The following is a 14,711-nucleotide window of genomic DNA, read 5'->3' as shown; positions in this document are numbered from 1 at the left end:
GTTCCTGTTCCTCAAACAATATCACATCATCAAGGGAGATGTGGTGGCTCATTTCTGTAATTCTATCTACCTGGTTGGAGGTCAGTCTAAGCAAAAGGTCCTTGAAGCCCATTTTAACTAATAAAAGCTGTGTATAGTGTATACCTCATCCCAGCTACATGGAAAGTGTAAATATGAGTATCAGGGTCCAGGCTACCTGGGGCACAAGTGTGAGATCTTATGTGAAAGATACTAAACGAAAAAAAATGGGGGGAGGGAAAGCTGAGTTCATGGCTCAAATGGTATGGCATCTATTTAGCAAGCATGAGAGCTTACCACAAAGAAAAAACAAAAAGGAAAAAATACCTTCTTTCCAGGTTGAGGACATTTCTAAAGTGATTAAGCACATGTAAAAGGCTCAGAGTTCAATAACTAAATTTGGGGGGGGGAAATCAACAACTTTGATTGTTGATTAATTTATTTACTTGGATTCTGGGGCTTGAATTCAGGGCCTGGGCTGCCCCTGAGCTTTTATGCTCAAGGCTAGCACTCTACCACTGGAGTCACAGCTCCGCTTCTGGCTTTTTGGTAGAGATTAAGAGTCTCCTGGACTTTCCTGCCTGGGCTGGCTTTGAACTGCAGTCCTCAAATCTCAGGCTCCAGAGTAGCTATGATTACAGGCATGAATCACCAGACACACAGTCTTACTATATAATTTCATGTTATTAGTGGGCCTTGTGCAAAAAGACCAGGGATAATGCCCAGGCCTTGAGTTCAAGCCCCAGGACTCACTACATAGCCTAGACTTGCCTCAAAGACTTGATTCTCAAGTGTTGGCCACCTGAGTGTTGGGATTCGAGGTGTACACCACTGTGTCTGATACATGAAGTCATGTGAGAACATCTGCTGATAGGGCCAAGTCTGTTCAGCCAGAGGAACAAAAGTCCTAGCTCAAATCTCAGATAAGTTTCTATACAAATCCAGGAGGTAATACAAACAAAGTAAATACATAACACCCTCCTTCTTTTCATGGTCACCATTCTTTGGTTATATTTACCTTTTCATTCCAGAATGCCAGGGGAAACCTTAGCATCTATGGTCTTAGTCATTTGTTGTTGTTAAACATTTATAACTAATAGACACTAAGATGATCAATGCCTGAATTGTTTAAACATTCCTGTTCTCTTTTTTATTTCATTTCCCAAAAGATGTTTTTCCTAAGTTGAATGCTGGTGGCTCACACCTGTAATCCTAACTACTCAGGATCAAAGTTCAAAGCTAGCCCAGAAAGATAAATCTGCACACCTCTTATCTCTAACCACCAAAAGGCCAGAAGTAGAGGTATGCCTCAACAAGTACCAGTATTTAGGAAAATAAACAAGCAAGAGCATGAGGCTCTGAATTCAAGCCCCAGTAGCAACACACACACACACACACACACACACACACACACACACACACACACACACACACACACTCACACACGCAAACGCGCGTGCGCGTTTTTCCTCAAGCATATTCTGAAAATTGTCAACTCATTTTCCTTTTGGGGGGAGAGTAGTGAGATTTGAATTCAGAGATTTATGTTTCTAAGAAGGCATTCCATCACTTGATCTACATTCCCTAAGTACTTTTTTTTGCTTTTGTTAGTTCTCAAGTAGTACTTTTTTGCCAGGGACCAACCTCAGGCCACCATCCTATATGGCCTCCTGTATAGCTGGGATGACAGACGTGTACCCATTGCCTCCTTTAGGTCTTACTAATTTCTTACCACACTGGCCTCAAGCCACTATCTTCCAGATTTTCACCTCTAGTGGGATGACAAATATGGTCCACCGCGCTTAGACCTTCATCCTCCATTTTCATGTTTGGTGATACTTCCTTCTTTCTTACAACTTTATGCTCTTAATTCTTGGCCTCACTTCTCTGAAGCATTCTTCAGACTTAAAATACCCGCACTGTTTCTAACATTACCTATGTGATATATGTGCTGCAGCATCTATGTTCCTGTTCTCATTATTCATCTATTTTCTATATCTTTTTTTTTTTGTCTGAGGCTTAAACTCAGGGCCTGGGCATGGTCTTTGGATACTTTGCTCAAGGCTAGAAATCTGCCACTTGAGCCACTGCACCACTTCCTGCTTTTTCTATGTATATGGTACTGAGGAATTGAACCCAGTTCTTCGTGCATGCTAGGCAAGCACTCTACCACTAGGCCAAACTCCCGGCCCCCCCTCTACATCTTTTAAGTCTACGTATTTTGTCTAGAAAAGCAGATGTTCAAACAGAATACATCAAGCAAAGGCAGTACTATAACTCTATTTTTTTAAACTGTCAGAATAGTGTAAAGAAGCCATCTAACACAGAAGTTTAACCTAGAGTCCTGTAATACACAAAATGTCCAGGTTTCAACCAAACTTATTAAACTAAGAACTAGTAAGATCACAAACTGAATAAAAAAAGACAATAGATGCCAACATTGATGATCAGGTCAGAATTACCTGACAAAGCTTTTAAAGCAGCCATCATAAAAATGTTTGAAGGGGGAGGGAAATGGGTACCAAGACATGTGAAAGGCTATCAATGTACGTGAATTAATGCACCTTCTATCTGACAAATATCATGTAACCCTTTTACTAATTACAATAAAAAATGCAAAAAAAATAAAATAAAAATAAAAATGTTTGAAAAAGCAATTATAAATATAATTGAAACAAATAAAAATATTAAGTCATAGCATGTAGAAGACAAATAAAACAAAGTGAAAATTATAGAATTTAAGAATATCATTGCTGGGCATGGTGGCTCATACCTGTAATCTTAGCTACTCAGGAGGCTAAGATCTGAGGATCACAGTTCAAAGCCAGTCTGGGCACTGAAGTCCATGATACTCTTATCTCCAATTAACCACCAGAAAATCAGAAGTGAGGCTGTGGCTCAAGGAGTAGGGCGGTAGCCTTAACAGCTCAGGGACAGCGACCAGGCCCAGAGTTCAAGTCCTACAATAACCCCCCCCCAAAAAAAAGAAATGAATATAATTGAATGAAACTTAGTGGATGAGCTCAATAGTGAAACAGAGAGGAAGGAGGAAGGCATCAACAAAATGGAACATTAAGAACAAAAGAGAGAAAATAGGTTAATCAGGAAATAGACCTTTGTATGTATGGAACTATCATGAAAAAAATAACACTATGTCATGGATTGCTAGGAGAGGAGAAAAAGAAGGTATGAAAAAGCACTCAAAAATGACTAGAAACGGGCCAGGAGCTTGGCCTAGTGGTAGAGTACTTGCCTAGAATGCACAAAGGCCCAGGTCCAGGTTCAATTCCTCGGTACCACATACATAGAAAAAAGCTGGAAGTGGTGCTGTGGCTCAGGTGGTAGAGCTCTAGCCTTGAGAAAAGGCTAAGGACAGCGCTCAGGCCCAGAGTTCAAGCTCCACGACTGGCAAAAAAAAAAAAACACAAAAACAATGGCTACAAAAAAATCTTAAATTTCATAAAATGTATAAATTCAAGAAGCTGAGAAAATTCTAGGCAGATGGGGCTGGGAGTTTGGCCTAGTAGAATGCTTGCCTAGCATGCACAAAGCACAAAGACAGTGCTTAGGCAAAACAAACGAATAAATAAATAAAACCAAAGAAATTGATATCAAAGCACATTCTAGTAAAACTCTGGAAAACCTAAGAAATAAAGGAACAACTAAAGACTGAGGGGGGAAAAATCTTGGTACCAATTAGTGAAACATATAGAGAAAGTTTGAATTTATTATGTTTATTATTGTTAGCTTTCAGTATAGGGATTTTTTTTTCTTTTTTCGGCCATGGGGCTTGAATTCTGAGCCTGGACACTGCCCCTGAGCTCTTCGTCTCAAGGCTATCACCCTACCCCTGGAGCCACAGCACCACTTCTGGTTTTCTGATAGTTAACTGGAGGTAAGAGTCTCACAAGGACTTTAGTGCAGGGGCTGGCTTTGAATCATAATCCTCAGATCTCAGCCTCTTGAGTATCTAGGATCACAGGCATGAGCCACTGCACCTGGCAGGGTTTTTTTTTTTTCCATACTGGAACTTGAACTCAGGCCCTGGTCACTATCCTTGGACACTTTTTTGCTCAAGGCTAGTGTCCTGCCACTTGAGCCACAGCGCCACTTCTGGCTTTTTCTGTGTATGTGGTACCAAGGAATCGACCCCAGGGCTTTGTGCATGCTAGAAGAGCACTCTACCACAGGCCAAACTCCTGGCCCTAGTATAGGAATTTGAATTCAGGGCTTCACACTTGCTGAGCTAGTGTTCTACCACTTGAGCCATGCCTCTAGCCCAGCTTTTTGCAGGTTATTTTGGAGATGGAGTCTCTTATGGGCATCATGCAGCTCAGCTGATACAGTCTTCCATCATTAAATATGCTTAAACTAAGCATTTGTGGGTTTTCCCAACACCATGGAACCACATACATTTAGATACTAAGGTTTTCTATAAAGGAAAATTTGTGTTCAGAAGACCTATTCTGAAAGAATGACTCAAGAAAGTTATCTCAATAGGGAAGTAGAGATGTGACTCAAGTACTAGTGTGCCAACCTTGAGCAGAAAATGCCAGATGAGACTACAAGGCCCTGAGTTCAAGCACCAGCTCTAGAAAAAAAAAAGGAAAATTATCTTAACAGAAAGGAAATGATGAGAAAAGGAACCCAAATCATTAAGAAAGAAGGAAAAAGCCAGTAAGCAAAAAGATATGTCAATACAAATTAATTTTCATTCTTTTCAGTTTTCTGAAGTTGTTTGATGGCTAAAGAAAAAAATCAAGGTTACATCACCTAAAGAAATCTAGATATATGCAGAGATATATTTAAGAAGAGTATTCTGTAATATAGAATGTTAAGGGATATGAAAAGGAGGTATAATTTTTGTTCTTGAGCTAGTAAAATAACACCAATACATTGCATGTGTATTAGTTACTAAGAAAACCATACATATACAGCCAAAACACTACAAAAAACTCAGAATTGGGCCAGTTACTGGTGGCTCACACCTGAGGATCATGGTTCAAAACCAGCTGGGGTAAGAAAGTCTATGAGACTACTTATCTCCAAGTAACCACCAGAAAACCAGAAGTAGAGCTGTGGCTTACAGTGGTAGACTGCTAGCCTTGAGCAAAAATGCACAGGGACAGTGCCTAGGCCTGTGTTCAAGCCATATAATCGAGAAAACAAAAACCAGAATTGACTTGAGGAATTATTCAAGTAACTGAGAAAATAAAGAGAACAGAATAATATGCTTAAATGCTAACACATGGATAATTACTTACATTAGTACAAATGTTTCAACTATTCCAACTACAACACTATTAATTGGTAGAGTAGATGAAAAACATAGTGCAAAGCTGGGTGCTAGAGACTCATGCCTATATTCCTAGCTGAGATACCGAAGATCACCGTGTAAAGCCAGCTCACACAGAAAAGTCAAAGGGACTCTATCTTTGAAAGAACCATCAAAAAGCCAGCAGAGAGAGGTGGGTGAAGTGGTAGACTACCAGGAAAGCAAGCAAATCAGCAAACATGAGGCCCTGAGTTCAAACCCCATTACTGTCAAAAAGGACATACATACAAACAAACAAAAATCCAAGGTCTAATAAAATTGTCTACAGGGAACTCACTTCAAAAATGATGATTCAGGCAAGTTGAAGAGGAAAACATTAACCAAAAGAAAGCAAGAGGGCTGGGAAGTGCTTGCCTAGCAAGACAACATCCCTAGAAAAAAAACAAGCAAGAGTGTATTTACCAAAACAAAGTAGACTTCAGAACAAATTATCAGAGAAAGGGATATTGCATAATGATAAAATGGGCAATTCATGAAAGGTGGTATAGCAATCCTAAATATGTGTGCCTAAAAGAAAAGAGATGCAAAGTGAAGCATAAATTGACAGAACCAACAGACAAATTCTCATTTAAACCTGGAGACTTAAAAAGCTTCTCTTGATAGGTGTGGTGAGGGCATGCCTATATCCTAGAACTCAGGAGGTAGAGGCAGGGGATTTCAAATTCAAGGCCTGTTTCGACTATCCAGTGAGCTCCTGACTTAAAGGCAAAAGCAAAACTAAACAAAGAATAAACATCTCTTTCAACAATTGATTGGACAACTATATAGAAAGCTAGCATATAAAAGAAATTAGAAAACACAATTAAATCTAGGATATAACAAAAATTTACACAGCATTCCACTTAATATAATATCAGAATACATGTCTCTTCAAGTGTCAAAAGAAAAACCATAAAATAAATTTTCAACAAAGCTTAAAAAAATTGAAGTCATAGCCGAGCATGATAGCTCACGCCTGTAATCCTAGCTACTCAGGAGGCTGAGATCTGAGGATCAAGGTTCAAAGCCAGCCAGGGCACAAAAGGACCTGAGACTCTTATCTCCAATTAAACACTAGAAAACAGGAAGTGGGGCTTGGCTCAAGGGTAGGGTGTAGCCTTGAGCTGAAGAGCTCAGGATAGTGCTCAGGCTGAGCTCAAGCTCCATGACCCACAAAAAAAGAAATCTACTGAAAGAACAACAAAAAAGAATATTTACAAATCAATATACAAAAATAAGAGAATATGAGAGATGAGAAAAGATAGAAAACTGGATAGATTGGTTGTGAACAATAAATATTACAATTTTTCTTGAATTTATAAACTTAATGAAGGCACATTTTATTTTTTTTTACCGGTCCTGGGGTTTGAACTCAGGGCCTGAGCAGTGTACTGGGCTTTCTCAACGTTAGCACAACACCAATTTGGGCTTTTTCTATGTATGTGGTACTGAGGAATTGAACTTGGGTCTTCATGCATGCTAGGCAAGCACTCTACCACTAGGCCATTCTCCCAGCCCCTAATAAAGACACATTTAAGAAAAAAAATGCCTTGACAGGTTCTTTCCCCCGACACAAAAGTATGTATGGGCAAAGCTAATTCTAGTTGAAACAGAAAATTGAAAATGAGACTTGGCTTGAAAGCCTTTGCCTTTTCTGGATAGATCTAGTGAGGAAAAAATTGCCACAAGGGTTACTAAAGCTCTCATAAACATTCTATAACTATATTTCTTGGATTAACATTGTTTAGATGAGGTAATTTCTTTTTTTCCCTTTTCCCTGAATTCAGTCTCATTCTTGCTAGGTAACTGTTTTATACTTTTAGTCAGGCACAGTGAGTGCCTCAAGCCTGTAATCTTAGCTACAGTGGAAGCAGATTGAAGTTCAAAGTCAATTCAGTAAGTACAGTTCATGAGACTCCATCTCAATCAATGGCTGGGCACAAAGGCAAGGGCCTATCATCCCTAGTAAGATGGGGAAATGTAAGAGGAATGCAGTCCAGGTCAGCCCAACTGTAAAGCAAGATTATATCTTGAAAAAAGCTAAGGCAAAAAGGTGTAGGAAATGCGGCGCAAGGGAGGGAGTACTTGCATAGCAAACATGAGGCTCTGAGTTCAATCCCTAGTACTGCTAGAAAAGGAGATAATTTTAATTCCACCTTTCCAGAGTTGTCTCATAACTAGAATAATGACGAAACTGTTAGTGTTGGACATTCTTGTTTCATTCTTAATCTAATAACATTACCTTATCCTTAATCTAAGAACATTACTAACATTTTTGTTGTTGGTGGTGATGGTGGTGGTGGTGGGACTTGAATTCTGAGTCTGGGTGTCCCTGAGCTCTTCAATTCAAGGCTATTGCCCTTCCCCTTGAGCCACAGTGCCACTTCCAGTTTTCAGTTTTTGGGAGGTTAATTGGAGATAAGAGTCTCACAGACTGTGATCTTCAGATCTCAGCCTCCTGAGTAGCTAGGATTACAGACATGAACCACAGTGCCTGACTAACATTGTTTCTTCTTGAATAAGCAGAATTGTGTGCAGCTCAGACATCCATCTCTCCTCCTCACTCCCCTTTTACCATACTAAGGGAGCTACCAGCTAGTCATACTAACACCCTAATTTTCGGTCAGTTGGAAAAGTTGTTTCTTGAGGGAAATAGAGATTTTTACTCATTACTAATTCCATATATATATATTTTTATTTTGTAGCATTTCTTTTTATTTAGAGGTGGAACTTGAGGAATATTGACAAAATCTGTTTTGTTTCCTTGACCTCTTTCGGTCTTGGCATTAGATTAGAAGTTTTGAAAAAAGAACCTGGTTGGAGTAAGCAAGGTTGTTTTAGTGAGCAGCTAAATCAACAAACAGTAGAAACAGCAGGAAAACTAATTAACCTCTACTTTCAGCCCTTCACCAAGCATATAGTCAGAGCTATGAATTATCTGAAATACTGACTTAGAATTGACTTCAGACCCTAAAGAAATAAAAAATAAACTACAAGGTTATACATCTCAAATAATTGGTAGGTTGGACAAGTGACTTCTTCAAAGTGCTCTCTTGAAACAACCCCATGGATTCCACTGATGGCTTGGGCTTCACATTTTAGGAAATTTCATATTTGAAATTCTCTTCCTATGGTCATGATTTCCAAAGCAAAAAAGGTAAGACACTGGCTTAAGTAAGTTAAGATAATCAGCAAGTAAAAAGACCCCACAATAAATGTTCAGGTAAAGATTATCTTTCTTTTATCATATTGGTTTGGTTTAGGTTTAAATAGTGATAAAAGATTCAAAATATCATAAGCACAGTCATAAGTATATCATCTATGGATTTTTTTTCCTCCAGTCTTAGGGCCTTGAACTCTGGGCCTGGGCACTGTTCCTTAGCTTTTGTGCTCAAGGCTAGCACTCTACCACTTGATCACAGCTCTACTTCTAGCTTTTTGTGGTTAACTGGCAAAATAAGTCTCACAGACTTTCCTGTCTGGGCAGATCTCAGTCTCCTGAGTACCTAGGATTATAGGCATAAGTCACCAGTGTCTGGCTGTCGTATATGGATTTGGAATGCACTCAATGCAGCAATACGATTGATTTAAGAAAAGTTTCATAAAGAAAGGAAGACAGCCTGGGGCTGGGATGCAGCTCAGTGGTAATGTGCGCGATTCCTCGGCACCACATACACAGAAAAAGCCAAAACTGGTGCTATAGTTCAAGTGGTAGATTGCTAGCCTTGAGAAAGCCCTAGAACTGGCAAAAAAAAAAAAAAAAAAGAATTAGTTTTCTTCAAGCAATTTTTTAAAATTGTATTTTGTTGGGGTGAGATTTTTTTAGGATATTACTCAAAATAGTACTTATAAAGTACTTATATCAATTTTATTTTTTGTTTAATTTTTATAATCACCTTGGGATGAATATTACTTTTTTTTTTGTCATGGCACTTGAACTCTGGGCCTGGGTGCTGTCCCTGAGCTCTTCAGCTCAAGGCAACTGCCCTACCACTTGAGCCACAACACCACTTCTGGTTTTCTGGTGGCTAACTGGAGATAAAGAGTCTCATGGACTTTATGCCCAGGCTGGCTCTGATCCACGATCCTCAGATCTCAGCCCACTACAGGCGTGAGCCACCATGCCCAGCTTACATTTTCTTATATAAAAAAACCAGACTTGGAAAAGTCAAATTGGCTGCCTAAACTGAAACCACTAGTGAGATGCAGAAGGGGCTGAAATCCGAAGCTTAACCCCAAACTCTTATTCTTCCCCCGGGTCCCTGCTGCCTTCCATGGACATTAGTAAGCTTGCACAGATCCAGCAGGGGTAGAACACATGCATCAGTGAGTCACTTTCTGTGACTGGTTTCTGTGGGCAGTCAGTTTGGTAATCTGGGTCATGTTTATTGTCTTGAAAGAGTCTCCAGAAGGGCCAATGTCATATTCAAATTATTTGGAAAGAGGTATATATTTACATTTTTTTAAACTTTTAAGTAATTACATGTTTAGGGTCCCCAGTGGCTCATGCCTAGCCACTTTAGGAAGCTGAGATCTGAGGATTGTAATGTGAAGCCAGGTCAGGCAGGAAAGTCCATGAGACTCTTGATCTCTAAATAATCACCAAAAAAGTCAGAAGTGGAGCTGTGGCTCAAATTGTAGAACACTAGCTTTGAGGTTAAAAACTCAGGTACACTGCCCAGGCTCTGAGTTCTGCCCTGGGACAGGTGTGTGTGTGTGTGTGTGTGTGTGTGTGTGTGTGTGTGTGTGTGTGTGTGTGTGTGTGTGTGTGTGTGTGCATCGTCATGATAGAAAAGCAAAATTGGTATGCTTTTTTTTTTTTTTTTGCCAGTCCTGGGCTTGAGCTCAGGGCCTGAGCACTGTCCTTGGACTTTCTCAAGGCTAGAGCTCTACCACTTGAGCCTCAGCACCACTTCCGGCTTTTTTTTTTCTACGTATGTGGTACCAAGGAATCGAACCCGGGTCTTCATGCATGCTAGGCAAGCACTTTAACCACTATGCCAAATTCCTGGCTCTCCAGTATACTTTTATAAACTAAAATATATAGGCTTTATTCAAATGTCATCAACTCTTCCATCAATACTCACTTTGTATTCTAGATCTAATTCTGATCCCATATCATATCTCTTTTCTTACAACCTTCACAAAGAGCTGTATTTTTATAATTAAAATCAATCATTGTTCATTTTATTCTGAAAATGTCATGACATTTTAGGAAACAGCATTGAATACTGAAAGATCTACCTTGGGAATGTTGGATCTATGTGAGAATCAAGAAAATATCCTGAAATAAGGAGCTATACTGACCCTGAGGGGAGGGGGAAGGAGCTGCTCTTAAAGAAAAGAATTGTTGATAATTTGAATAGGTCTATGGTAGTTAAGATATCTGTATGTAATAAAATAAATCAACAGTCAATTATAAATTCCTGGAAAAGCACAGTGTATCAGATAGAAATCAATACTACTCTGTTTATTTAATGGAGTAGTCATAAAAGATTTATTTAATTAGTTTTTAAATTAAAGGAAAAGGTATGTTCAATCTTCAGACAAGGTAAATTAACAACTAAATTCAAGTACATAAAAGTTGTTAGAATAAGTGAAAGGCTGAGTTAAAGGAATGACACAAATTAAGATGTATTGTATATATAAATTGCTTTGTTAAATGGCAAATAATAATATATATCCTAAAAATTAAGAAAAGTGGATGAAGGGATGAGTGGATGAGAATGTTGGAAGGGGTGACATTGTTCAAGAGGCATGTATTAGCCAGGCATGGTGGCTCACGCCTGTAATCCTAGCTATTCAGGAAGCTGAGATCTGAGGATCAAGGTTCAAAGCTAGCCTGGGCACAAAAGGACCTGAGACTCTTATCTCCAATTAACCTCTAGAAAAGGGAAAGTGGGGCTTGGCTCAGGGTAGGGCAGTAAGTACTTTTCTAGAGGTTAATTGGAGATAAGAGTCTCAGGTCCTTTTGTGCCCAGGCTAGCTTTGAACCTTGATCCTCAGATCTCAGCCTTCCTGAATAGCTAGGATTACAGGCGTGAGCCACCATTGCCTGGCTAATACATGCTCTTTGACACAATGTCACCCCTCATCTTACTCTCTCTCCAAGGTCTTTTCTTTTTTTTCTTTTTTTTTTTTTAAAACTGGTACTGGAGTTGAACTCAGGGCCTTGTGCTTGCTTGGCATACATGCTCACAACTGGTGCTCTACTTACCTACTTGGCAGGTGGACCTGGGGTAGGACTGTAGTTCAAAGCCAGCCTGGGAAAAAAGTTATTAAGACTATCTGAAATGTACTCAATACCTGACTTATATAACTGTAAACTCTTTATATCACCCTTATAATTTTTTAAAGCCCCTATCTGAACAAATAAGTATGGAACTTCATAGGCAGAAGGATCACCGTTCTAGGCAAACCTGGGAAAAAGCTAGACTCTATCTAACCAATAACCTAAAACAAAAGGGCTTTTGGTATGACTCCAGGGGTAGAGGGTTTGCCTAGCAAAAGTGATCAGCAAGCCATAAGAGTACACCAGAGAAAGCTCTATGGTAGTAAGTAGGTTCTATGCCAGATGCCACAGCAACAGACATTAACGATATAGCATTCCCTCTGCTTGGACTGTCAGAGTCTTAATTTCCATCTAGAAAACAAGGATTATCATAGGTGTGCCTAAGCCTACAGTGAGCATAATGTGTCCTAGTTTTCTGGTGCAAGGTTGGTTCGGGGGCTAGTGTAAATTTTCCTGAATTAGGAATCATTTGGGCTTGAGCTACATTTTCTAGGCCTCTTTAAACCACAGGTGGAATCCATAAAGAGAGAAAATGTAATACTTTCTAATAACTTTTTTCTTTTGGTGCTACAGGGGTTTGAACTCAGGGTCTAATGCTTGCTAGGAAGAAACTCTACCATTGAGCCATGCCTCCAGAACTTTTTCATGCTGGTTATTTTTAAAGTAAGGATTCCATTCTGCCTAGATACATGCCTGGACCATGACTGACCTATTTTAGGCTTCCCGTTTTACTGGAATGGCAGCTTTCTAAAGTGATTGTTATAAAGTATGTGATTGGGGAAAATAGATATTAGTTTAGCAACATTTCTTCAGCAACACTTTCTTCATGGCTAATTTATATACGTTAAAAGCCTATCCATTGTGGAATCTTATTTTGTAGATGGAAAATTTTATGGCCATAAAACAGCATCAAAGATGCTCATGACTAACTCAGCAATTTTCAAATAGCTATGAAGTATGTAGGCTGCTTGTAAATACAATGATGCTGGTGACAATTATCTTAAGTTTCCAAATTTTACACTTCTAGCTATCCCCAAATCCCTCTTTGTCTACTATGATCACTTTGTTCTTTTAGAAAGACATTGGAAAAATCTCATCTTTAAGATGACCTCAGGCAGAGGCTGGAACAACTATGAAACATGCTACTTCAATATTCTGGGAGGTGTTTATGTTGATTTTGTATTTTAAAACATTCTGAAAAAGTTATGAATCATTCAAGAATGGTGAATAACCTCTCTCTAAATGGGTTTTTTTTTTTTTTGCCAGTCCTGGGGCTTGAACTCAGGGCCAGGGCACTGTCCTTGGGCTTTCTCAAGGCTAGAGCTCTACCACTTGAGCCACAGTGCCATTTCTGGTTTTTCTCTGTATATGTGGTACCGAGGAATCGAAGGCTAAACTTGCAGCCCCTCTAAATGTTTTCTTAAACAGTCACAATATTACTAGTCCTAGAAGCTCTTTTATTTTATAAAAATTTTTGAAAAGACAACTATTATAATCCTCATCATTAAAATCAGTATAATTTGATTTTATACATGAATATGTTAAGTCTATAGTGATGTTCACTCCTTACAAGATCAGGAATGAGAGAGATGCTTAGGACAGATGAACTCTTATGGTAAGATCACTGTGTACCTTTGGTTGGGTTACTCCCTGCTTGACTAATTCTGCTAAGGGTATTGGACTCTGGAAAAATTCAACATATAAAGGAATCAGTTTATACCATTCAAAATAGCAAACACACCTACCATGGTTCTCTTCCATGATCCCCTTGGATAAACCCAATTACAGAAAAGAGTGACAGATCGCAAAGTGATGCTTCTACTAAATTTCTATCTTTTCTTCTCTAAAATGACATTCTCATTTAGAGATTCAATATGACTATTACAAACATAGAATCCTCCCTTAGAAAAATATTATTGTCTTTCTCTTTTGTTCGTAAGGAACAATACGGTGATAGTTTGCCTTCCTCTCCTGCTTCCCCCATATTTATTCTTTTTTTTTTCTTTTCTTGCAGTTTTTGTGGTTTATTTAAGCACAAATAAAAGTTGTATATGAGCCATATATTCACTTTCTTCCCCGTGCAGCCTGGCATTGGGACTGGTGACTCTGACGGTCAGCTGGGCTGCTCTTTCCACGATGGCTTTGCGGTTCTGGGAGGAAACACTGTGGACAACCTCAGCACAGTGAGATTTGCTGTGCACCAGCAGCACGTCCAGCTCCCTGATGGTGTGGACCAGGAACTCCTAGAAGCCGCTGGGCAGTATGGGCTTTGTTTTCTTGTTGCTCCCAGAACCAATTCTGAGCATCAAGATCTGGCCCTTGAGTCTCCAACAGACCCCGTTGTCAATACCCCATTTTCCACCAGTTACACTTAATCTTGACATGTGGGTCTGATGGTGGTGGATGAACTTCTTGGTCCTCTTTTCGAGGATCTTGGGCTTTATGAGAGGTCTGAGGGCAGCCATGAACTGAACAGGAGATGGCAGCCACCTCCATGAGCAGCGCTGAGAAAGAGGTGTGCTTGTTTCTTCTACTGTAAACTTGGCTTCATATCTCAGCCTTCCTGTAGCTATGCTTGTCCACATATCTCAGCTCTGGCCAATAAAATGGTGTACACACAAGTGTCCTAGAATTGTGCTTAACAAAGCACTGACAGCTTCCTTTTATAAACCTTTTGCTCCATGTCTTTCTCCATACTGTTCTCTGGAATGTAGATGCTACTATTTTATTAAATAAGAATGAGACTTGGGGGCTGGACATTTGGTCTAGTGGTAGAGTGCTTGCCTAGCATGTACGAAGACCCGGGTTTTATTCCTTGGTACCGCATACATAGAAAAAGCCAGAAGTGGTGCTGTTACTCAAGGGATAGAGCACTAGGCCTTGAGAAAGCCCAAGGACAGTGCCCAGGCCCTGAGTTCAAGCCCCCAAATTGGCAAAAAAAAAAATGAGGCTTAGGGCCAGGAGCGTGGTCTAGTGGTAGCGTGTTCTCCTAGCACACATGAAGCTCTGAGTTCGATTCCCCAGAACCACACACACAGAAAAAGCCGGAAGCAGTGCTGTGGCTCAGGAGGCAGAGCACTAGCCTTG

At 39.7% G+C, this 14,711-nt stretch overlaps 1 protein-coding gene and 2 pseudogenes across 2 annotated transcripts in view; 1 reads left to right on the top strand and 2 right to left on the bottom strand.

Moving 5' to 3' along the window:
- Positions 1-14,711, bottom strand: part of Rnf24 (ring finger protein 24) — a 50,069-nt gene that overhangs the window by 17,656 nt on the left and 17,702 nt on the right. Inside the window, exon 1 of one of the 2 annotated variants that reach the window (XM_090352045.1) lies at positions 2,792-2,870. The exons of the other annotated variant lie outside the window; for it this stretch is intronic. The gene's annotated coding sequence lies outside the window, so the exon portion shown is untranslated. Of the gene's footprint in view, positions 1-2,791; positions 2,871-14,711 lie in introns of those variants that run through there. 2 annotated transcript variants of the gene reach the window in all.
- On the top strand, positions 11,098-11,345 carry LOC150050246 (signal recognition particle RNA; annotated as a pseudogene).
- On the bottom strand, positions 13,619-14,089 carry LOC150050245 (large ribosomal subunit protein eL32 pseudogene; annotated as a pseudogene).

The sequence above is a fragment of the Megascapheus bottae genome, chromosome 18, assembly GCF_031878675.1.
Source record: "Megascapheus bottae isolate mThoBot1 chromosome 18, mThoBot2.hap1, whole genome shotgun sequence".
NCBI classification, from domain to species: domain Eukaryota; kingdom Metazoa; phylum Chordata; class Mammalia; order Rodentia; family Geomyidae; genus Megascapheus; species Megascapheus bottae.
Note: the sequence above shows the minus strand (reverse complement) of the source record. Positions and strands in the feature narration are given on the sequence as shown.